General features: G+C 48.1%; 1 pseudogene; it reads right to left on the bottom strand.

Annotated features, from left to right (window-relative positions):
- Positions 1–20,609: 20,609 nt before the first annotated feature.
- LOC137307956 (coronin-1C-like) overlaps positions 20,610–25,083 on the bottom strand; it is a 19,056-nt pseudogene continuing 14,582 nt past the window's right edge.

Below are 25,083 nucleotides of genomic sequence, written 5' to 3'. Positions count from 1 at the left end.
GGCAACATGTTCCCGTAAAGGTCAAGGGTGGTTCCAAGAACTCCAGGGAACCTTGGATGTCAGGGGATATACGAGAATGGATTAGGAAAAAAAGGAGGGCTTTTGGCAGATACAAAAGGCTAAAGACGGAGGAAGCCCTAGAGGAGTACAAAAAGTGCAGGGGGATACTTAAAAAAGAAATTAGGAGATCAAGGAGGGGCCATGAAATAACACTGGCGAGCAAAATAAAGGAAAATCCTAAGATGTTTTATAAGTATATTAAGGGTAAGAGGATGACTAGGGAAAAAATAGGGCCCATTAGGGACAAAAATGGCAATCTGTGTGTGGAGCCGGCAGATGTAGGAGGGGTTCTAAATGAATTTTTTGCATCTGTTTTCACTATGGAGAAGGACGATGTAGACATAGAAATACGGCAGGGGGACTGTGATATACTCGAACATATTAACATCGAGCGGGAGGAGGTATTGGCGGTTTTAGCAGGCCTAAAAATGGATAAATCCCCAGGCCCGGACGAAATGTATCCCAGGCTACTGTGTGAGGCAAAGGAGGAGATTGCGGGGGCTCTGACACATATATTCAGAACCTCTCTGGCCACAGGAGATGTGCCAGAGGACTGGAGAACCGCTAATGTAATACCATTATTCAAGAAGGGGAGTAGGGAAAAACCGGGGAACTACAGGCCAGTGAGCCTAACATCAGTGGTGGGAAAATTATTGGAAAAAATTCTGAAGGACAAAATTAGTCTCCACTTGGAGAAGCAAGGATTAATCAGGGATAGTCAACATGGCTTTGTCAAGGGAAGATCATGTCTGACTAATTTGATTGAATTTTTTGAGGGGGTGACTAGGCGTGTGGATGAGGGTAACGCAGTGGATGTGGTATACATGGATTTCAGTAAGGCCTTCGATAAAGTCCCCCACAGGAGACTGGTCAAGAAGGTACGAGCCCATGGAATCCAGGGTGCCTTGGCACTTTGGATACAAAACTGGCTTAGTGGCAGAAGGCAGAGGGTGATGGTCGAAGGTTGTTTTTGTGACTGGAAGCCTGTGGCCAGTGGGGTACCACAGGGATCTGTGCTGGGGCCCTTGCTGTTTGTGGTCTACATTAACGACTTGGATATGAATGTAAAAGGTATGATCAGTAAGTTCGCTGATGATACAAAAATTGGTAGGGTGGTAAATAGCGAGGAGGATAGCCTCAGTCTGCAGGACGATATAGATGGGTTGGTCAGATGGGCGGAACAGTGGCAAATGGAATTTAACCCGGAAAAGTGTGAGGTGATGCACTTTGGAGGGACTAACAAGGCAAGGGAATACACAATGAATGGGAGGACCCTAGGCAAGACAGAGGGTCAGAGGGATCTTGGTGTGCAAGTTCACAGATCCCTGAAGGCGGCGGAACAGGTAGATAAGGTGGTAAAGAAGGCATATGGGATACTTGCCTTTATTAGCCGAGGCATAGAATATAAGAGCAAGGAGGTTATGATGGAGCTGTATAAAACACTGGTTAGGCCACAGCTGGAGTACTGTGTGCAGTTCTGGTCGCCACACTACAGGAAGGATGTGATCGCTTTGGAGAGGGTGCAGAGGAGATTCACCAGGATGTTACCAGGGCTGGAGCGCTTCAGCTATGAAGAGAGACTGGGAAGATTGGGTTTGTTTTCCTTGGAGCAGAGGAGGCTGAGGGGGGACATGATTGAGGTGTACAAAATTATGAGGGGCACAGATAGGATGGATACCAAGGAGCTTTTTCCCTTCGTTGAGGGTTCTATAACAAGGGGACATAGATTCAAGGTAAAAGGCGGGAGGTTTAGAGGGGATTTGAGAAAGAACTTTTTCACCCAGAGGGTGGTTGGAGTCTGGAACTCACTGCCTGAGAGGGTTGTGGAGGCAGGAACCCTCACAACATTCAAGAAGCATTTGGATGAGCACTTGAAATGCCATAGCATACAAGGCTACGGACCAAATGCTGGAATATGGGATTAGAGTAGACAGGGCTTGATGGCCGGCGCGGACACGATGGGCCGAAGGGCCTCTATCCGTGCTGTATAACTCTACTCTATGACTCTATATAGAGGAGAGAGAGAGAGAGAGAAGATATAGAGGAGAGAGAGAGAGAGAAGATATAGAGGAGAGAGAGAGAGAGAAGATATAGAGGAGAGAGAGAGAGAGAGAGAGAAGATATAGAGGAGAGAGAGAGAGAAGATATAGAGGAGAGAGAGAGAGAGAGAGAGAAGATATAGAGGAGAGAGAGAGAGAGAGAGAGAAGATATAGAGGAGAGAGAGAGACAGAGAAGATATAGAGGAGAGAGAGAGAGATAGAGGAGAGAGAGAGAGATAGAGGAGAGAGAGAGATAGAGGAGAGAGAGAGAGAGAGAAGATATAGAGGAGAGAGAGAGAGAGAAGATATAGAGGAGAGAGAGAGAGAGAGAAGATATAGAGGAGAGAGAGAGAGAGAAGATATAGAGGAGAGAGAGAGAGAGAAGATATAGAGGAGAGAGAGAGAGAGAAGATATAGAGGAGAGAGAGAGAGAGAGAGAAGATATAGAGGAGAGAGAGAGAGAGAGAGAAGATATAGAGGAGAGAGAGAGAGAGAGAGAAGATATAGAGGAGAGAGAGAGAGAGAGAGAAGATATAGAGGAGAGAGAGAGAGAGAGAGAAGATATAGAGGAGAGAGAGAGAGAGAGAGAAGATATAGAGGAGAGAGAGAGAGAGAGAAGATATAGAGGAGAGAGAGAGAGAGAGAGAAGATATAGAGGAGAGAGAGAGAGAGAGAGAAGATATAGAGGAGAGAGAGAGAGAGAGAGAAGATATAGAGGAGAGAGAGAGAGAGAGAGAAGATATAGAGGAGAGAGAGAGAGAGAGAGAAGATATAGAGGAGAGAGAGAGAGAGAGAGAAGATATAGAGGAGAGAGAGAGAGAGAGAGAAGATATAGAGGAGAGAGAGAGAGAGAGAGAAGATATAGAGGAGAGAGAGAGAGAGAGAGAAGATATAGAGGAGAGAGAGAGAGAGAGAGAAGATATAGAGGAGAGAGAGAGAGAGAGAGAAGATATAGAGGAGAGAGAGAGAGAGAGAGAAGATATAGAGGAGAGAGAGAGAGAGAGAGAAGATATAGAGGAGAGAGAGAGAGAGAGAGAAGATATAGAGGAGAGAGAGAGAGAGAGAAGATATAGAGGAGAGAGAGAGAGAGAGAAGATATAGAGGAGAGAGAGAGAGAGAGAGAAGATATAGAGGAGAGAGAGAGAGAGAGAGAAGATATAGAGGAGAGAGAGAGAGAGAGAAGATATAGAGGAGAGAGAGAGAGAGAGAGAAGATATAGAGGAGAGAGAGAGAGAGAGAGAAGATATAGAGGAGAGAGAGAGAGAGAGAGAAGATATAGAGGAGAGAGAGAGAGAGAGAGAAGATATAGAGGAGAGAGAGAGAGAGAGAGAAGATATAGAGGAGAGAGAGAGAGAGAGAGAAGAAATAGAGGAGAGAGAGAGAGAGAGAAGATATAGAGGAGAGAGAGAGAGAGAGAGAAGATATAGAGGAGAGAGAGAGAGAGAGAGAAGATATAGAGGAGAGAGAGAGAGAGAGAGAAGATATAGAGGAGAGAGAGAGAGAGAGAGAAGATATAGAGGAGAGAGAGAGAGAGAGAGAAGATATAGAGGAGAGAGAGAGAGAGAGAGAGAAGATATAGAGGAGAGAGAGAGAGAGAGAGAGAAGATATAGAGGAGAGAGAGAGAGAGAGAAGATATAGAGGAGAGAGAGAGAGAGAGAGAGAAGATATAGAGGAGAGAGAGAGAGAGAGAGAAGATATAGAGGAGAGAGAGAGAGAGAGAGAAGATATAGAGGAGAGAGAGAGAGAGAGAGAAGATATAGAGGAGAGAGAGAGAGAGAGAGAAGATATAGAGGAGAGAGAGAGAGAGAGAGAAGATATAGAGGAGAGAGAGAGAGAGAGAGAAGATATAGAGGAGAGAGAGAGAGAGAGAGAAGATATAGAGGAGAGAGAGAGAGAGAGAGAAGATATAGAGGAGAGAGAGAGAGAGAGAGAAGATATAGAGGAGAGAGAGAGAGAGAGAGAAGATATAGAGGAGAGAGAGAGAGAGAGAGAAGATATAGAGGAGAGAGAGAGAGAGAGAGAAGATATAGAGGAGAGAGAGAGAGAGAGAAGATATAGAGGAGAGAGAGAGAGAGAGAAGATATAGAGGAGAGAGAGAGAGAGAGAGAAGATATAGAGGAGAGAGAGAGAGAGAGAGAAGATATAGAGGAGAGAGAGAGAGAGAGAGAAGATATAGAGGAGAGAGAGAGAGAGAGAGAAGATATAGAGGAGAGAGAGAGAGAGAGAGAAGATATAGAGGAGAGAGAGAGAGAGAGAGAAGATATAGAGGAGAGAGAGAGAGAGAGAGAAGATATAGAGGAGAGAGAGAGAGAGAGAGAAGATATAGAGGAGAGAGAGAGAGAGAGAGAAGATATAGAGGAGAGAGAGAGAGAGAGAGAAGATATAGAGGAGAGAGAGAGAGAGAGAGAAGATATAGAGGAGAGAGAGAGAGAGAGAGAAGATATAGAGGAGAGAGAGAGAGAGAGAGAAGATATAGAGGAGAGAGAGAGAGAGAGAGAAGATATAGAGGAGAGAGAGAGAGAATATAGAGGAGAGAGATAGAGGAGAGAGAGAGAGAATATAGAGGAGAGAGAGAGAGAGAGAGAATATAGAGGAGAGAGAGAGAGAGAGAGAAGATATAGAGGAGAGAGAGAGAGAGAGAGAAGATATAGAGGAGAGAGAGAGAGAGAGAGAAGATATAGAGGAGAGAGAGAGAGAATATAGAGGAGAGAGATAGAGGAGAGAGAGAGAGAATATAGAGGAGAGAGAGAGAGAGAGAGAATATAGAGGAGAGAGAGAGAGAGAGAGAAGATATAGAGGAGAGAGAGAGAGAGAGAGAAGATATAGAGGAGAGAGAGAGAGAGAGAGAAGATATAGAGGAGAGAGGGAGAGAGAGAGAAGATATAGAGGAGAGAGGGAGAGAGAGAGAAGATATAGAGGAGAGAGGGAGAGAATATATAGAGGAGAGAGAGAGAGAAGATATAGAGGAGAGAGAGAGAGAGAAGATATAGAGGAGAGAGAGAGAGAGAGAGAAGATATAGAGGAGAGAGAGAGAGAGAGAGAAGATATAGAGGAGAGAGAGAGAGAGAGAAGATATAGAGGAGAGAGAGAGAGAGAGAAGATATAGAGGAGAGAGAGAGAGAGAAGATATAGAGGAGAGAGGGAGAGAGAGAGAAGATATAGAGGAGAGAGGGAGAGAGAGAGAAGATATAGAGGAGAGAGGGAGAGAGAGAGAAGATATAGAGGAGAGAGGGAGAGAGAGAGAAGATATAGAGGAGAGAGGGAGAGAGAGAGAAGATATAGAGGAGAGAGGGAGAGAGAGAGAAGATATAGAGGAGAGAGGGAGAGAGAGAGAAGATATAGAGGAGAGAGAGAGAGAGAAGATAGAGGAGAGAAGAGAGAGAGAAGAGAGAGAGAAGAGAGAGAGAAGAGAGAGAGAAGAGAGAGAGAAGATATAGAGAAGAGATTGGGAGGGAGAGGGAGAAAGATAGCGAGGAAGAGAGAAGGAGGGAGAGAGGGAGAAGCAGATAGAGATGGAGGGAGATAGAGTGGGAGGGAGTGAGTGAGAGAGGAGGAGATAGGGAGGGAGTGAGAGAGATGGAGATGGAGAGATACACACAGAAAGAGGCTGATTTCCCCCTCTCTCTAACCCAGGGGTCACTGGACAGTGATCAGGAGCAGGAACCCTGGCTGATTTCCTCTCTCTCTAACCCAGGGGTCACTGGACAGTGATCGGGAGCAGGAACCCTGGCTGATTTCCCCCTCTCTCTAACCCAGGGGTCACTGGACAGTGATCGGGAGCAGGAACCCTGGCTGATTTCCCCTCTCTCTCTAACCCAGGGGTCACTGGACAGTGATCAGGAGCAGGAACCCTGGCTGATTTCCCTCTCTCTCTAACCCAGGGGTCACTGGACAGTGATCGGGAGCAGGAACCCTGGCTGATTTCCCCTCTCTCTAACCCAGGGGTCACTGGACAGTGATCGGGAGCAGGAACCCTGGCTGATTTCCTCTCTCTCTAACCCAGGGGTCACTGGACAGTGATCGGGAGCAGGAACCCTGGCTGATTTCCCCCTCTCTCTAACCCAGGGGTCACTGGACAGTGATCGGGAGCAGGAACCCTGGCTGATTTCCCCTCTCTCTAACCCAGGGGTCACTGGACAGTGATCGGGAGCAGGAACCCTGGCTGATTTCCCCCTCTCTCTAACCCAGGGGTCACTGGACAGTGATCGGGAGCAGGAACCCTGGCTGATTTCCCCTCTCTCTAACCCAGGGGTCACTGGACAGTGATCGGGAGCAGGAACCCTGGCTGATTTCCCCCTCTCTCTAACCCAGGGGTCACTGGACAGTGATCGGGAGCAGGAACCCTGGCTGATTTCCCCCTCTCTCTAACCCAGGGGTCACTGGACAGTGATCAGGAGCAGGAACCCTGGCTGATTTCCCTCTCTCTAACCCAGGGGTCACTGGACAGTGATCAAGAGCAGGAACCCTGGCTGATTTCCCCTCTCTCTAACCCAGGGGTCACTGGACAGTGATCGGGAGCAGGAACCCTGGCTGATTTCCCCTCTCTCTAACCCAGGGGTCACTGGACAGTGATCGGGAGCAGGAACCCTGGCTGATTTCCCCCTCTCTCTAACCCAGGGGTCACTGGACAGTGATCGGGAGCAGGAACCCTGGCTGATTTCCCCTCTCTCTCTAACCCGGGGTCACTGGACAGTGATCGGGAGCAGGAACCCTGGCTGATTTCCCCCTCTCTCTAACCTAGGGGTCACTGGACAGTGATCGGGAGCAGGAACCCTGGCTGATTTCCCCTCTCTCTAACCCAGGGGTCACTGGACAGTGATCGGGAGCAGGAACCCTGGCTGATTTCCCCTCTCTCTCTAACCCGGGGGTCACTGGACAGTGATCAGGAGCAGGAACCCTGGCTGATTTCCCCTCTCTCTAACCCAGGGGTCACTGGACAGTGATCAGGAGCAGGAACCCTGGCTGATTTCCCCCTCTCTCTAACCCAGGGGTCACTGGACAGTGATCGGGAGCAGGAACCCTGGCTGATTTCCTCTCTCTCTCTAACCCAGGGGTCACTGGACAGTGATCAGGAGCAGGAACCCTGGCTGATTTCCCCCTCTCTCTGACCCAGGGGTCACTGGACAGTGATCGGGAACAGGAACCCTGGCTGATTTCCCCCTCTCTCTAACCCAGGGGTCACTGGACAGTGATCAGGAGCAGGAACCCTGGCTGATTTCCCCTCTCTCTAACCCAGGGGTCACTGGACAGTGATCGGGAGCAGGAACCCTGGCTGATTTCCCCCTCTCTCTAACCCAGGGGTCACTGGACAGTGATCAGGAGCAGGAACCCTGGCTGATTTCCCCTCTCTCTAACCCAGGGGTCACTGGACAGTGATCAGGAGCAGGAACCCTGGCTGATTTCCCCCTCTCTCTAACCCAGGGGTCACTGGACAGTGATCAGGAGCAGGAACCCTGGCTGATTTCCCCTCTCTCTAACCCAGGGGTCACTGGACAGTGATCGGGAGCAGGAACCCTGGCTGATTTCCCCCTCTCTCTAACCCAGGGGTCACTGGACAGTGATCAGGAGCAGGAACCCTGGCTGATTTCCCCCTCTCTCTAACCCAGGGGTCACTGGACAGTGATCGGGAGCAGGAACCCTGGCTGATTTCCCCCTCTCTCTAACCCAGGGGTCACTGGACAGTGATCGGGAGCAGGAACCCTGGCTGATTTCCCCCTCTCTCTAACCCGGGGGTCACTGGACAGTGATCAGGAGCAGGAACCCTGGCTGATTTCCCCCTCTCTCTAACCCAGGGGTCACTGGACAGTGATCGGGAGCAGGAACCCTGGCTGATTTCCCCCTCCCTCTAACCCGGGGGTCACTGGACAGTGATCGGGAGCAGGAACCCTGGCTGATTTCCCCCTCCCTCTAACCCGGGGGTTAGTGGACAGTGATCGGGAGTGTGGGAGGGGAGGGGAGGGAGAGGGGGAACCAAAGGGAGGAGTAGGGATATGGAGAGGTGAAGGAGGGGGGAGAAAGGGGAGAGGGAGAAATGGAGGGAGGGAGGGATGGGGAGAGGGAGGGAGGGAGGGAGGTATTGGGGAGAGGGAAGGAAGGAGGGTGGGAGGGGAGAGGGAGGGATTGGGGAGAGGGGGAGGGAGGGAAGGGGAAAGAGAGGGAGGTGATATGGAGGGTTTGGGAGAGGGAGAGAGGAAGGGGAGAGGGAGGGAGGTGATCGGTAGGGTTTGGGAGAGGGGGAGGGAGGGGGAGAGAGGGAGGGGAGAGGAGGGTCGATGGTCTCTTGCCTCTCGCCTCTCTCCCTCTGCTCAGATCCACTGCATTTTAAAATAAAACGAACAACTAACGGAATCTTAGAAAAGAGTGACTCACGATTCTGGGCGAGAAATCTTCACTCTTGGAGTTTTGATTTTGGTGAAATCCTTTCTTCGTGTTTCGGATGGGCCGCGGGGAGAAGGAGCCCGACTGAATTTTCACAGAGTTTCAGGCGCAGTGAGAGAGAGGGCGAGGGGGAGGGAGAGGGCGAGGGGGAGGGGGAGGGCGAGGGGGCCGATACCTCGAGATTTCCTGCCACAATTCTCTCTCGCTCTCTAAAACTCTCTTGCCTGACACACACCCAGTCAGACGGGGCGAGCAGCATCCGGCTGTAGACATGTGTACTGTCAGTGCGTGCAGCTCTGTGCACACATGTGTTCATGCCAGTCTGTGTACACGCGTTCATGCCAGTTTGTGTACACGCGTTCATGCCAGTTTGTGTACACGCGTTCATGCCAGTTTGTGTACACGCGTTCATGCATGTTTGTGTACACGCGTTCATGCATGTTTGTGTACACGCGTTCATGCCAGTTTGTGTACACGCGTTCATGCCAGTTTGTGTACACGCGTTCATGCCAGTCTGTGTACACGCGTTCATGCCAGTTTGTGTACACGCATTCATGCATGTTTGTGTACACGCGTTCATGCCAGTTTGTGTACACACGTTCATGCCAGTTTGTGTACACGCATTCATGCATGTTTGTGTACACGCGTTCATGCCAGTTTGTGTACACACGTTCATGCCAGTTTGTGTACACGCATTCATGCCAGTTTGTGTACACGCATTCATGCCAGTTTGTGTACACGCATTCATGCATGTTTGTGTACACGCATTCATGCATGTTTGTGTACACGCATTCATGCATGTTTGTGTACACGCATTCATGCATGTTTGTGTACACTCATTCATGCATGTTTGTGTACACGCATTCATGCATGTTTGTGTACACGCATTCATGCATGTTTGTGTACACGCATTCATGCATGTTTGTGTACACATGTTCCTGTACACAGTATGCTACCATACCTGTGATGTTACTGGACCAGTATTCCAGAGGCCTGGACTAATGTTCTGGAGCCACAGCAACTGAGGAATTTAAATTCAATTAATTAAATAAAATCTGGAATCAGGAATCAGTAATGGTGGCCATGAAACTACCGGATTGTCGTAAAAACCCATCTGGTTCACTAATGTCCTTTAGGGAAGGAAACCTGCCGTCCTTACCCGGTCTGGGCCTATATGTGACTCCAGACCCACAGCAATGTGGTTGATTCTTAATCGCCCTCTGAAATGGCCGAGCAAGACACTCAGTTGTAAAAATCTCGCTTAAAAAAAGTCATAATAAGAATAAATCCGGCATCGGACCACTGGGCATCGGACCACCCGGCATCGGACCACCCGGCATCGGACACGACAACGGCAAACCAAGCCCAGTCGACCCTGCAAGGTCCTCCTCACTAACATCTGGGCACTTGTGCCAAAATTGGGAGAGCTGTCCCACAGACTAGTCAAGCAACAGCCTGACATAGCCATACTCACAGAATCATACCTTTCAGCCAACGTCCCAGACTCTTCCATCACCATCCCTGGGTATGTCATTGAAGGTGGCAGGGCAGGTTGAGAAAGTGGTTAAAAAAGCATACGGGATCCTGGGCTTTATAAATAGAGGCATAGAGTACAAAAGCAAGGAGTCATGATGAACCTTTATATAAAACACTGGTTCGGCCACAACTGGAGTATTGTGTCCAGTTCTGGGCATCGCACTTTAGGAAGGATGTGAAGGCCTGAGAGAGGGTGCAGATTTACTAGGAGAACATAAGAACATAAGAAATAGGAGCAGGAGTAGGCCAATCGGCCCCTCGAGCCTGCTCCGCCATTCAATAAGATCATGGCTGATCTGATCCTAACCTCAAATCTAAATTCATGTCCAATTTCCTGCCCGCTCCCCATAACCCCTAATTCCCTTTACTTCTAGGAAACTGTCTATTTCTGTTTTAAATTTATTTAATGATGTAGCTTCCACAGCTTCCTGGGGCAGCAAATTCCACAGACCTACCACCCTCTGAGTGAAGAAGTTTCTCCTCATCTCAGTTTTGAAAGAGCAGCCCCTTATTCTAAGATTATGCCCCCTAGTTCTAGTTTCACCCATCCTTGGGAACATCCTTACCGCATCCACCCGATCAAGCCCCTTCACAATCTTATATGTTTCAATAAGATTGCCTCTCATTCTTCTGAACTCCAATGAGTAGAGTCCCAATCTACTCAACCTCTCCTCATATGTCCACCCCCTCATCCCCGGGATTAACCGAGTGAACCTTCTTTGTACTGCCTCGAGAGCAAGTATGTCTTTTCTTAAGTATGGAGACCAAAACTGTATGCAGTATTCCAGGTGCGGTCTCACCAATACCTTATATAACTGCAGCAATACCTCCCTGTTTTTATATTCTATCCCCCGAGCAATAAAAGCCAACATTCCGTTGGCCTTCTTGATCACCTGCTGCACCTGCATACTAACTTTTTGATTTTCTTGCACTAGGACCCCCAGATCCCTTTGTACTGCAGTACTTTCCAGTTTCTCGCCATTAAGATAATAACTTGCTCTCCGATTTTTCCTGCCAAAGTGCATAACCTCACATTTTCCAATATTGTATTGCATCTGCCAAATCTCCGCCCACTCACCCAGCCTGTCTATATCCCCTTGTAGGTTTTTTATGTCCTCCTCACTCTCTACTTTCCCTCCCATCTTTGTATCATCTGCAAACTTTAATATGTTACACTCGGTCCCCTCCTCCAAATCGTTAATATAGATTGTAAAGAGTTGGGGACCCAGCACCGACCCCTGCGGAACACCACTGGCTGCTGGTTGCCAGTCCGAGAATGAACCATTTATCCCAACTCTCTGCTTCCTGTTAGATAACCAATCCTCCACCCATGCCAGAATATTACCCCCAATCCAGTGATTCTTTATCTTGAGCAATAATCTTTTATGTGGCACCTTGTCGAATGCCTTCTGGAAGTCTAAATACACTACGTCCACTGGTTCCCCTTTATCCACCCTGTACGTTATGTCCTCAAAGAACTCAAGCAAATTTGTCAGACATGACTTCCCCTTCGTAAAGAAGCTGGGGTTATTCTCCTCAGAGCAGAGAAGGTTGAGATTTGATAGAACCAGAGGACACAGATTGAAGATAATCGGGGAAAGAACCAGAGGGGGAGATGAGGAGAATGTTTTTTTACGCAGCGAGTTGTGATGATCTGGAATTCGCTCCCTGAAAGGGCGGTGGGAACAGATTCAATAATAACTTTCAAAAGGGGGAATCGGAGAGATACTCGAAGGGGGAAAATTTACAGGGAGATGGGGGAAAGAGCAGGGGGGAGTGGGACTGATTGGAGAGCTCGTTCACAGAGCTAGCACAGGCAGGATGGGTCGAATGGCCGCCTTCTGTGCTGCAATGATTCTATGTATACATGCATGTTTGCGGACATGTGTTTCTGCATGTTTATGTGTGAGTGGGGACCTGTGTCCCCACTTCACTCGGCCGCTCGCCCCACTCCCCTCGGTCCCTCACCCCACTCCCCTCGGTCCCTCACCCCACTCCCCTCGGTCCCTCACCCCACTCCCCTCGGTCCCTCACCCCACTCCTGTCAGCATCGAGCGCTCCCAGGGGGCAGGTACAGCACGGGTTAGATACAGTGTAGAGATCCCTCTACAACTTATAATCATAGAACCATAAAGCACAGACGGAGGCCACTCTGCCCATCGTGCCTGTGCTAGCTCTGTGAACGAGCTCTCCAATCAGTCCCACTCCCCCCTGCTCTTTCCCCCATCTCCCTGTAAATTTTCCCCCTTCGAGTATTTCTCCAATTCCCCCCTTTTGAAAGTTATTATTGAATCTGTTCCCACCGCCCTTTCAGGGAGCGAATTCCAGATCATCACAACTCGCTGCGTAAAAAAACATTCTCCTCATCTCCCCCTCTGGTTCTTTCCCCGATTATCTTCAATCTGTGTCCTCTGGTCCCCGACCCTCCTGCCCACTGGGAAACACTCTCTCCTTATTCACTCGATCAAAACCCCTCCTGATTGTGAACCCCTCGATTAAATCTCCCCTCAACCTTCTCCGCTCCGGGGAGAACAATTCCCAGTTTCTCCAGTCTCTCCGCATAACTGAGGTCCCTCATCCCCTGGTCCCATTCTGGGGAATCTCCTCCGCACCCTCTCCAAGGACTCATTGCTGATCGGATGCTGCCTCCTCTCACTCGGACGGTTCAGAGCGTTGCAAAAGTTTCTCGAGCTGCTCAGACTTTCCAACGGGCTGGTTTACATCTCACAGCCTTGCTGCTCGTTTTACTCTCATTTCCTCTGACATCTAAATGGAGACAATTTGCAACTGTGACTGTCAGTTTAAATAGACCACTGACCACATCCTGTGCCAATGGTGAACGCTGAGCTCCACAGAGCGAGTCCCCCATCTTCAGACACAGCCTCACTTCAAAAGGCGCAGTGGTCAGTGTGCAGCAAGTCAAAGGGTTTCTGCACATACTGTTACACATGAGAGAGAGAACTTAACACTGTCCCATCAAACACTCCCAGGGTCAGGTCCAAGTTAGATACAGAGTAAAGCTCCCTCTACACTGTCCCATCAAACACTCCCAGGGTCAGGTACAGGGTTAGATACAGAGTAAAGCTCCCTCTACACTGTCCCATCAAACACTCCCAGGGTCAGGTACAGGGTTAGATACAGAGTAAAGCTCCCTCTGCACTGTCCCATCAAACACTCCCAGGGCAGGTACAGGGTTAGATACAGAGTAAAGCTCCCTCTACACTGTCCCATCAAACACTCCCAGGGTCAGGTACAGGGTTAGATACAGAGTAAAGCTCCCTCTACACTGTCACATCAAACACTCCCAGGGTCAGGTACAGGGTTAGATACAGAGTAAAGCTCCCTCTACACTGTCCCATCAAACACTCCCAGGGTCAGGTACAGAGTTAGATACAGAGTAAAGCTCCCTCTACACTGTCGCATCAAACACTCCCAGGGTCAGGTACAGGGTTAGATACAGAGTAAAGCTCCCTCTACACTGTCCCGTCAAACACTCCCAGGGTCAGGTACAGGGTTAGATACAGAGTAAAGCTCCCTCTACGTTACCCTGACAGTGTCTCAGAAAAGGTCATCAAACGGAGATGACGTTTCAGGGACGAGAAGTGAGATATTTGGGCAAAAAGTCTCTGGAGATGGACTGAAATCTCGTTAACAATCGAACCTGAGCTCAGGATGTGGGCAAGGCCACATTTTAATGGCCAGCCCTCGTTGTCATGGCGATTGTTTTTTGATCGGAGTGTCTGCCTCAGCCTCTTCTGGGGTGGGTGTTAACAAGTTGACCAGATGGTTGGGGAGCGGGGTGGGAGAGAGGGGCTTGGCAGGCAGGAGAGGAGGGTCCCTGTCCACAGTGGGCAGTGGCTGGGTCCTTGATCAGAGTCCCGGCACTTTAATGCTCAATTTCTACCTGGTCTGGTGTGTAAAAGGAAGGAAGTTTCACTCCAGCTGTGCAAAGCCCTGGTTTGACCACATCTGGAGCACTGGGTACAGTTCTGGGCACCGCACCTTAGAAAGGACATACTGGCCTTGGAGGGAGTGCAGCGTAGATTCACCAGTGCCCCATGGGTTAGAAGATTATAGAATCATAGAACCATACAGCACAGAAAGAGGCCATTCGGCCCATCGAGCCTGTACTAGTTCTTGGTAAGAGCTCTCCAATCATTCCCCCGCTCTTTCCCCCATCGCCCTGCAGTCTTTTCCCCTTCGAGTATTTCTCCGATTCCCCCTTTTGAAAGTTATTATTGAATCTGTTCCCACCGCCCTTTCAGGGAGCGAATTCCAGATCATCACAACTCGCTGCGTAAAACAGTTTTCCCTCGTGTCGAACGTATGAATTAAGAGCAGGAGCAGACCATTCGGCCCCTCGAGTCTGCTCTGCCATTTGGTAAGATCATGGCTGATCTGATTGTGACCTCAGCCCTACTTTCCCATCTACCTACTATAACCTTTGACTCCCTTGTTAATCAGGAATCGATCTAACTCAGCCTTAATAATATTCAATGACCCTGCCTCCCCCGCTCTCTGGGGAAGGGAGTTCCACAGACTCACGACCCTCAGAGATATAAATTCTCATCATCTCCGTCTTAAATGGGAGACCCCTCATTTTTAATCTGCGGCCCTTAGTTCTAGTCTCTCCCACAAGGGGAAACATCCTCTCAGTATCTACCCCTTCTCGTCCCCTCAGGATCATATATGTTTCAATAAGATCACCTCTCATTCGCCTAAACTCCAGTGTAAACAGGCCCAACTTGTCCAACCTTTCCTCATAAGATAACGCCCTCATCCCAGGAATCAGTCGAGTGAACCTTCTCTGAACCACCTCCAAAGCAATTATGTCCTTTCTTAAATAAGGAGACCAAAACTGCACACAGTATTCTGGATGTGGTCTCACCAATGCCCTGTACAACTGGAGCAAAACATCTCGACTTTTATATTCCATTCCCCTTGCAATAAATGACAACATTCCATTTGCCTTCCTAATCACTTGCTGTACCTGCATATTGACTTTTTGTGATTCATGTACTCGGACACCCAGATCCCTCTGTACCTCAGAGTTCCGCAATCTCTCTTCATTTAAATAATATTCTGCTTTTCTATTCCTCCTGCCAAAGTGGACAAGTTCACATTTTCACACATTATACTCCAGCTGCCAATTGTTTGCCCACTCACTTAACCTATCTATATCCCTTTGCAGACTCCTTCTGTCCTCTTCACAACTTACTTTCCTACCTTTGTGTCATCAGAAAATTTAGCAACCAGACATTCGGTCCCTTCATCCAAGTCATTGATATAGACTGTAAATAGTTGAGGCCCCAGCACTGATCCCTGTGGCTCTCCACTCGTTACATCTTGCCCACCTGAAAATGACCCATTTATGCCGACTCTCTGTTTCCTGTTAGCTAACCAATCCTTTATCCATGCTAATATGTTACCCCCAACACCATGAGCTCTTATTTTGTGGAGTAGCCTTTGGTGTGGCCCCTTGTCAAAAGCCTTCTGGAAATCCAAGTACACCACATCCACAGGATCCCCTTTATCCACGTTGCTTGTTACTTCCTCAAAGAACTCTAATAAATTAGTCAAACACGATTTCCCTTTCACAAAGCCGTGTTGACTCTGCCTGATTGCATTGAGATTTTCTAAGTGCCCTGCTATAACCTCCTTAATAATAGATTCGAGCATTTTCCCTATGACGGATGTTAAGCTAACTGGCCTGTAGTTTCTTGCTTTCTGTCTCCCTCCTTTCTTGAATAGAGGGGTTACATTCGATGGGACCCTTCCAGAATCTAGGGAATTTTGGAAAATTAATACCAATGCATCTACTATCTCTGCAGCCACTTCCTTTAAGACCCTGGGATGAAGTCCGTCAGGACCTGGGGACTTGTCAGCTTTTAGTTCTAATATTTTTTTTAGAACCCTTTCCCTGGTGATTGTAAATGTTTTAAGTTCCTCCCTCCCTTTCACTTCTTGATTCACAATTATTTCTGGCATGTTATTTGTATCCTCTACAGTGAAGACAGACACAAAATATCTGTTCAATTCATCCACCATGTCCTTATTCTCCATTATTAATTCTCCAGACTCTCTCTCGAGGACCAACACTCACTTTACTGACTCTTTTCCTCTTTAAATACCTGTAGAAACTCTTACTATCTGTTTTTATATTTCTAGCGAGCTTTCTCTTGTACTCTAATCTCTCCCTCATTATTATTCTTTTAGTCATTCTTTGCTGTTTTTTATATTCTGTCTAATCTTCTGACCTGCCACTAATCTTCGTGGAATTGTATGCTTTATCTTTCAATTTGATACTATCTTTAACTTCCTTAGTTGGCCACGGATGGTACGTCCTTCCCCGAGAGTCTTTCTCTCTCACTGGAATGCATCTTTGCTGAGTTTTATGAAATATCTCATTCAATGTTTGCCACTGCATCTCTACTGACCTTTCCCTTAACCTAAGTTCCCAGTTCACTTTAGCCAGCTCTGTCTTCATGCCCTCATAATTACCCTTAATTAAGTTTAAAACTCTAGTCTTAGACTTACTCTTCTCTCCCTCAAACTGAATGTGAAATTCAATCATATTGTGATCACTGCTACCTAGAGGCTCCTTTACAATGAGGTCATTCATTAATCCTGTCTCATTTCACATTACCAGATCTGGAATCGCCTGCTCTCTGGTTGGCTCTAGAACGTGCTGCTCTAAGAAACTATCCCGAAAGCACTCTGTGAACTCATCTTCCAGGCTACCTTTGCCACTCAGATTCTTCCAATCTATATGTAGATTAAAATCACCCATGATTATCGCTGTTCCTTTCTCACAAGCCCCCATTATTTCTTCCTGTATACCCTGTCCTACAGTGTGGTTACTGTTCGGGGGCCTATAAACTACTCCCACAAGTGACTTCTTGCCTTTACTATTTCTTATCTCTCCCAAACTGATTCTACATCTTGGTCTTTAGAACTAAGGTCATTTCTCTCTATTATACTCAAGTCATCCTTAATTACCAGAGCGACCCCTCCACCTTCTCCCAGTTTCCTGTCCTTGTGAAATGTCAAGTACCCTGAAATATTCAGGTTCCAGCCTTTGTCATCTTGCAGCCATGTCTCTGTAATGCCTCTCAGATCGTACATATTTATTTCTATCTGAGCTGTCAATTCATCCATTTTGTTGCAAATGCTACACGCATTCAGATACAAAGCCTTTAGTGCTGTCTTTTTACTATTTTTGCAACCTCTAGCCTTATCTGCTAGCACACTCTTCAGTCGGCACGCTCTGTCCCTTCCTGCCACTCTCTGATTATCATTTCCCTTTTTGCCACCTTGCTCTCTTGCCTTGTCTTCATTCTTTAATTTATCACATCTTCCATTACTTGATCCCTCACCCCCATTATTTAGTTTAAAGCCCTCTCTACCGCCCTAGTTATACGATTCGCCAGAACACTGGCCCCAGCACGGTTCAGGTGAAGGCCGTCCCAACGGAACAGCTCCCTCTTTCCCCAGTTCTGATGCCAGTGCCCCATGAATCAAAACCCATTTCTCCCACACCAATCTTTGAGCCACAAATTTAACTCTCTGATCTATTTACCCATCACCTTCAATCTGGGTCCTCTGGTCCCCGACCCTCCTGCCCACTGGGAAACACTCTCTCCTTATTCACTCGATCAAAACCCCTCCTGATTTCAAACCCCTCGATTAAATCTCCCCTTAACCTTCTCCGCTCCGAGGAGAACAATTCCCAGTTTCTCCAGTCTCTCCGCATAACTGAGGTCCCTCATCCCCTGGTCCCATTCTGGGAAATCTCCTCCGCACCCTCTCCGAGGACCCTGGACATCCTTCATTTTGAGGAGAGATCCATGAGCCCAGGTTTGTATTCCCTGGAATATAAAAGGTTGAGGGGTGATTTGATTTTGAAAGGAATTGCGAGGGTAGACAGAGAGAAACTTTTTCCACTGGTGGGGGGAGTCTAGGACAAGGGGAGAGAACCTTAAAATCAGAGCCAGGCCAGTCAGGAGAGACGTTTGGAAACGTTTCTTCACACAAAGAGAGGTAGAAATGTGGAACTCTCATATCAAAAAGCAGTAGATGCTCATTCAATTAATCATTTTAAAATCGGACAGTATTAAGGGATATGGAGTCAAGGCAGGTGGACAGAGTTAGGATACAGATCAGCCAATGGTGGGACCGGCTCAAGGGGCCGAGTGGCCTCCTCCTGTTCCTGTGGAACAGGCTCGAGGGGCCAGGGGTCACGATGGCATTTGAACTCATGACCTCTGGGTTGCTGGTCCAGAACCAGGTGCAGAGGTCAGTAGACGGACAAGGGACCTCCTGGAGAGAAGGACCTGAGAAGATCCACATTGGGAAGAGATGGAATCAGACAGATCTTTTACCAATCACAGAATTATAGAACCTCACAGCACAGGAGGAGGCCACTCGACCCATCCTGCCTGTGCTAGCTCTGTGAACGAGCTCTCCAATCAGTCCCACTCCCCCCTGCCCTTTCCCCCATCTCCCTGTAAATTTTCCCCCTTCGAGTATTTCTCCGATTCCCCCTTTTGAAAGTTATTATTGAATCTGTTCCCACCGCCCTTTCAGGGAGCGAATTCCAGATCATCACAACTCACTGCGTAAAAAAACATTCTCCTCATCTCCCCCTCTGGTTCTTTCCCCGATTATCTTCAATCTGTGTCCTCTGGTCCCCGACCCTCCTGCCCACCGGGAAACACTCTCTCCTTATTCACTCGATCAAAACCCCTCCTGATTTCAAACCCCTCGATTAAATCTCCCCTCAACCTTCTCCGCTCCGAGGAGAACAATTCCCAGTTTCTCCAGTCTCTCCGCACAACTGAGGTCCCTCATCCCCTGGTCCCATTCTGGGGAATCTCCTCCGCACCCTCTCCGAGGGCCCTGGTCATCCTTCCTAAAGTGCAGGGCCAGGAATTGGACACAATCCTCCAGCTGGGGTCTAACCCAGTGTTTTATAAAGGTTCAGCATCGCTCCCTTGCTTTTGTACTCTGTGCCTCTATTAATAAAGCCCAGGATCCCATCTGCTTTTTTAACAACCTTCTCAACTTGTCCTGCCACCTTCAGAGATTTGTGTACACACACCCCCAGGTCTCTCTGTTCCTGCACCCCCTTTAAAATTGTACCATTTAGTTGATATTGTCTCTCCTCATTCCACTAAAATGAAACAGTTGGACATCAGTCTGAATGGGTGTCCTCGATGTGTATCTGAAGGAGTTAGGGAGCATCTCATAAGAACACAAGAAATAGGAGCAGGAGTAGGCCATTCGGCCCCTCGAGCCTGCTCCGCCATTCAATCAGATCATGGCTGATCTTCCACCTCAACTCCACTTTCCCCCCTGATCCCCGTATCCCTCGATTCCCCAAAAATCCATCGATCAGCCTTGAATATTCTCAACAACTGAGCATTCACAGCCCTCTGGGGGGGGGGGGGGGGGGGAGAGAATTCCAAAGATTCACAACCCTCTGAGTGAAGAAATTCCTCCTCCTCTCAGTCTAGGATGGCCGACCCCTTATCCTGAGACTGCGCCCCCTGGTTCGAGACTCTCCAGCCCCGGGGGAAACAGCCTCTCAGCATCTACCCTGTCAAACCCCCTCAGAATCTTATCTGTTTCAATGAGATCGCCTCTCGTTCCTCCAAACTCCAGAGAGTCTCGGCCCATTCTACTCAACCTCTCCTCATAGGACAACCCTCTCATCCCAGGAATCGATCGAGTGAACCTTCATTGCACCGCCTCTAAGGCAAGTCTATCCTTCCTTAGATAAGGAGACCAAAACTGTACACAGTGCTCCAGGTGAGGTCTCTCCAAAGCCCTGTCCAATTGTAGTAAGACTTCCTCACTCTTGGACTCCAATCCCCCTGCAATAAAATAATCGGGGCAAGAAGATTAACCAGAGCCTTGAGTTCACTGTCTGAAGCAAAGACAAAAAAATCTCCCATTTCTCCATCTCCTTTCACCACCTCGGGACGTCCCAAAGCTTCACAGCCAATGAAGTGCGGTCACTGTTGTAATGTAGGAAACGTGGCAGATAATGAGCGCACAGCAAGATCCCACAAACAGCGATGTGATAAATGACCCAGATCATCTGGTTTTTTTTAGTGATGTTGGTTGAGGGATAAATATCGGGGCCCAGGACCCCGGGGAGAACTCCCCCCTGCTCTTCTTCCAATAGTGGGCCGTGGGATCTTTTACATCCACCCGAGAGGGGCAGACGGGGCCTCGGTTTAACATCTCATCCTGAAAAGCGGCCCCTCAGTACTGACCCTCCGACAGCGCGGCGCTCCCTCCGTATTGGGTACCAGGGCTTATTGGCCTGGATTACGGAGCTCGAGTCTCTGAAGTGGGGGCTCGAACGGGCGAGACAGAGGCGGAGGGCGAGACAGAGGCGGAGGGCGAGACAGAGGCGGAGGGCTACTGAGCCAGGACTGAGAGATTAGGTCGGACATTCACTTGGCTGGAATGCACAGCCTCCCAGTTTGCCCCGTTGGCGATCAGAGGCCTTGTTTTGGGATCCAAAGTGTCAGAGAGAGATCAACCCCCCCCCGAATACCACAATAAGATAACTGACTCAAGAGTCTCTCCTCGCCTTCAATCATTTTAATTTTTCACACTTCCCCTCCCGATTTGTACAATAAACATTCAGCTCTCCCGCCTCCAAATGTACGTCCCAAATTTTGATATAATGCACTAAGATAGACAAAAAATATTATTTGATAAGCTGAAGGGTACAGCAATCAATCCACAAGGTGCCTGAGGCCCAATGAGCAATCGAGGCCCACATTTAGGCCGGAGGGTCTAGTATCGATTAGTAACGCCTGTTTCTTAGGCCGAAGGGTCATGTGTCAACCAGTGAGGCCTGTTCCTTAGGCCGAAGGGTCATGTGTCAACCAGTGAGGCCTGTTCCTTAGGCCGAAGGGTCATGTGTCAACCAGTGAGGCCTGTTCCTTAGGCCGAAGGGTCATGTGTCAACCAGTGAGGCCTGTTCCTTAGGCCTGACGAAGGGGACATCTATCGTAGCTACGGCCCAGCTGTCCCTTTAAACCTCGCCCTCGAACCTCGCCCCCTCGATCCTCGTCCCTCACACCAGTCCCTCCTCGATCTTCACCAGCTGTTCCTCGAGCCGACCGATGCGTTTGGCCTGAGATTCCACCGTCTCCTTCAGCAGCTCGATCTCCTTCGCCAGTTCCTCCAGTCTCAGGTCCTCCTGGGGGGAAAGAGGGGAGGGAGAGAGGGGGGTGGGGGAGGGATAGGGAGAGAGGGCAGAAGATGTGAGCAGCGTGTGATAGGAGGGGAGTTATTGGCCTCTCATGGTGTTGGTGGGACGTATTCAGAACACAGCGACCAGAAGAGATAGGAGCAGGAGTGGGCCATTCGGCCCCTCGAGCCTGCTCCCCCATTTAATGAGATCATGGCTGATCTGATTTTCCCTCAACTCCACTTGCCCGCCCTTTCCCCATATCCTTTGACTCCCTCGCTGATCAAAGATTGGTCTAACTCAGCCTTGAATGTATTCAATGACTCGGCCTCCACAGCTTTTTGGGGTAAAGAATTCCAAAGATTCATGACCCTCTGGGAGAAGAAATTCCTCCTCATTTCTGTCTTAAACGGGCGACCCCTTATTCTGAGACTATGCCCCCTGGTTTTAGATTCCCCCATGAGGGGTAACATCCTCTCAGCATCGACCCTATCGAGTCCCCTCAGAATCTTGTATGTTTCAATAAGATCTCCTCTCATTATTCGAAACTCTAATGAGTATAGACCCAACCTGTTCAATCTTTCCTCATAAGACAACCCGGAATCAACCGAGTGAACCTTCTCTGAACTGCCTCCAATGCAAGTATGTCCTTCCTTAAATAAGGGCACCAGAACTGTATGCAGTACTCCAGGTGTGGTCTCACCAGCGCCCTGTACAGTTGGAGCATGACTTCCCTGCTTTTATACTCCATCCCCTAGAAATAAAGGCCAATATTCTGTTTGCCTTCCGGATTACCTGCTGCACCTGTATGTTGACTTTTTGTGTTTCATGTACGAGGAAACCCAGATCCCTCTGTACCGCAGCATTTTGTAGTATCTCTCCATTCAAATAATATTTTGCTTTTTTATTTTTCCTCCCAAGGTGGACGACTTCACATTTTCCCACATTAGCTATGGAGAATGATAGGTCTGGCCCAAAAGTTAAAATTCTAAATTGGGGAAAGGCCAATTTTGATGGTATTAGACAGGAACTTTCAGAAGTTGATTGGGAAAGTCTGTTGGCAGGCAAAGGGACGTCTGGTAAGTGGGAGGCTTTCAAAAGTGTGTTAACCAGGGTTCAGGGTAAGCACATTCCTTATAAAGTGAAGGGCAAGGCTGGTAGAAGTAGGGAACCTTGGATGACTCGGGAGATTGAGGCCCTAGTCAAAAAGAAGAAGGAGGCATATGACATGCATAGTCAGCTGGGATCAAGTGGATCCCTTGAAGAGTATAGAGATTGCCGGAGTAGAGTGAAGAGAGAAATCAGGAGGGCAAAAAGGGGACATGAGATTGCTTTGGCAGATAAGGCAAAGGTGAATCCAAAGAGCTTCTACAAATCCATAAAGGGCAAAAGAGTAACGAGGGAGAGAGTAGGGCCTCTTAAGGATCAACAAGGTCATCTATGTACAGAACCACAAGAGATGGGTGAGATCCTGAATGAATATTTCACATCGGTATTTACGGTTGAGAAAGGCATGGATGTTAGGGAACTTGGGGAAATAAATAGTGATGTCTTGAGGAGTGTACATATTACAGAGAGGGAGGTGCTGGAAGTCTTAACGCGCATCAAGGTAGATAAATCTCCGGGACCTGATGAAATGTATCCCAGGACGTTATGGGAGGTTAGGGAGGAAATTGCGGGTCCCCTAGCAGAGATATTTGAATCATCCACCGCTACAGGTGAGGTGCCTGAAGATTGGAGGGTAGCAAATGTTGTGCCTTTGTTTAAGAAGGGCGGCAGGGAAAAGCCTGGGAACTACAGACCAGTGAGCCTGACATCTGTAGTGGGTAAGTTGTTAGAGGGTATTCTGAGGGACAGGATCTACAGGCATTTGGAGAGGCAGGGACTGATTAGGAACAGTCAGCATGGTTTTGTGAGAGGAAAATCATGTCTCACGAATTTGATTGAGTTTTTTGAAGGGGTAACCAAGAAGATAGATGAGGGCTGTGCAGTAGACGTGGTCAACATGGACTTTAGCAAAGCCTTTGACAAGGTACCGCATGGTAGGTTGTTACATAAGGTTAAATCTCATGGGATCCAAGGTGAGGTAGCCAATTGGATACAAAATTGGCTTGACGACAGAAGACAGAGGGTGGTTGTGGAGGGTTGTTTTTCAAACTGGAGGCCTGTGACCAGCGGTGTGCCTCAGGGATCGGTGCTGGGTCCGCTGTTATTTGTTATTTATATTAATGATTTGGATGAGAATTTAGGAGGCATGGTTAGTAAGTTTGCAGATGACACCAAGATTGGTGGCATTGTGGACAGTGAAGAAGGTTATCTAGGATTGCAACGGGATCTTGATAAATTGGGCCAGTGGGCCGATGAATGGCGGATGGAGTTTAATTTAGATAAATGTGAGGTGATGCATTTTGGTAGATCGAATCGGGCCATGACCTACTCCGTTAATGGTAGGGCGTTGGGGAGAGTTATAGAACAAAGAGATCTAGGAGTACAGGTTCATAGCTCCTTGAAAGTGGAGTCACAGGTGGAAATGGTGGAGAAGAAGGCATTCAGCATGCTTGGTTTCATTGGTCAGAACATTGAATGCAGGAGTTGGGATGTCTTGTTGAAGTTGTACAAGACATTAGTAAGGCCACACTTGGAATACTGTGTACAGTTCTGGTCACCCTATTATAGAAAGGATATTATTAAACTAGAAAGAGTGCAGAAAAGATTTACTAGGATGCTACCGGGACTTGATGGTTTGACTTACAGGGAGAGGTTGGACAGACTGAGACTTTTTTCCCTGGAGAGTAGGAGGTTAAGGGGTGATCTTATAGAAGTCTATAAAATAATGAGGGGCATAGATAAGGTAGATAGTCAAAATCTTTTCCCAAAGGTAGGGGAGTCTATAACGAGGGGACATAGATTTAAGGTGAGAGGGGAGAGATACAAAAGGGTCCAGAGGGACAATTTTTTCACTCAAAGGGTGGTGAGTGTCTGGAACGAGCTGCCAGAGGCAGTAGTGGAGGCGGGTACAATTTTGTCTTTTAAAAAGCATTTGGACAGTTACATGGGTAAGATGGGTATAGAAGGATATGGGCCAAGTGCAGGCAATTGGGACTAGCTTAGTGGTATAAACTGGGCGACATGGACATGTTGGGCCGAAGGGCCTGTTTCCATGTTGTAAACTTCTATGATTCTATATTCCATCTGCTGAATTTTTGCCCATTCCCTGAACCTGTCAATATCACTTTGCAGACACTTTGTGTCCTCATCACAACTTGCTTTTCCACCTATCTTTGTATCATCAGCAAATTTGGCCACAAGACACTCTGTTCCTTCATCCAAGTCATTGATATAGATTGTAAATAGTTGAGGCCCCAGCACTGAGCCCTGCGGCACCCCACTAGTTACAGATTGACATCCCCTGAAAATGACCCTTTTATCCCGACTCTTTGTTTTCTGTTAGTTAGCCAATCCTCTATCCATGGCAGTATATTACCCCCAACACCATGAGCTCTTATCTTGTGCAGTAATCTTTTATGTGGCACCTTATCGAATGCCTTTTGGAAATCCAAATATACTGCATCCATTGGTTCCCCTTTATCCACCCTGCCCATTACTTCCTCAATGAACTCTAATAAATTTGTCAGACATGATTTCCCCTTCATAAAACCATGTTGACTCTCCTTGATTGTATTATGAGTCTCCAAATGTCCTGCTACTACTTCCTTAATAATGGATTCTAGCATTTTCCCAATGACAGATGTTAGGCTAACTGGTCTATAGTTACCTGCTTTCTGTTTCACTCCCTTCTTGAATAGGGGTGTTACGTTTGCAGTTTTCCAATCCGCTGGGACCTTTCCAGAATCTA

The sequence above is a fragment of the Heptranchias perlo genome, unplaced genomic scaffold (genome assembly GCF_035084215.1).
Source record: "Heptranchias perlo isolate sHepPer1 unplaced genomic scaffold, sHepPer1.hap1 HAP1_SCAFFOLD_1165, whole genome shotgun sequence".
NCBI lineage: Eukaryota > Metazoa > Chordata > Chondrichthyes > Hexanchiformes > Hexanchidae > Heptranchias > Heptranchias perlo.
This window is presented reverse-complemented; position numbering and strand designations above follow the sequence as displayed.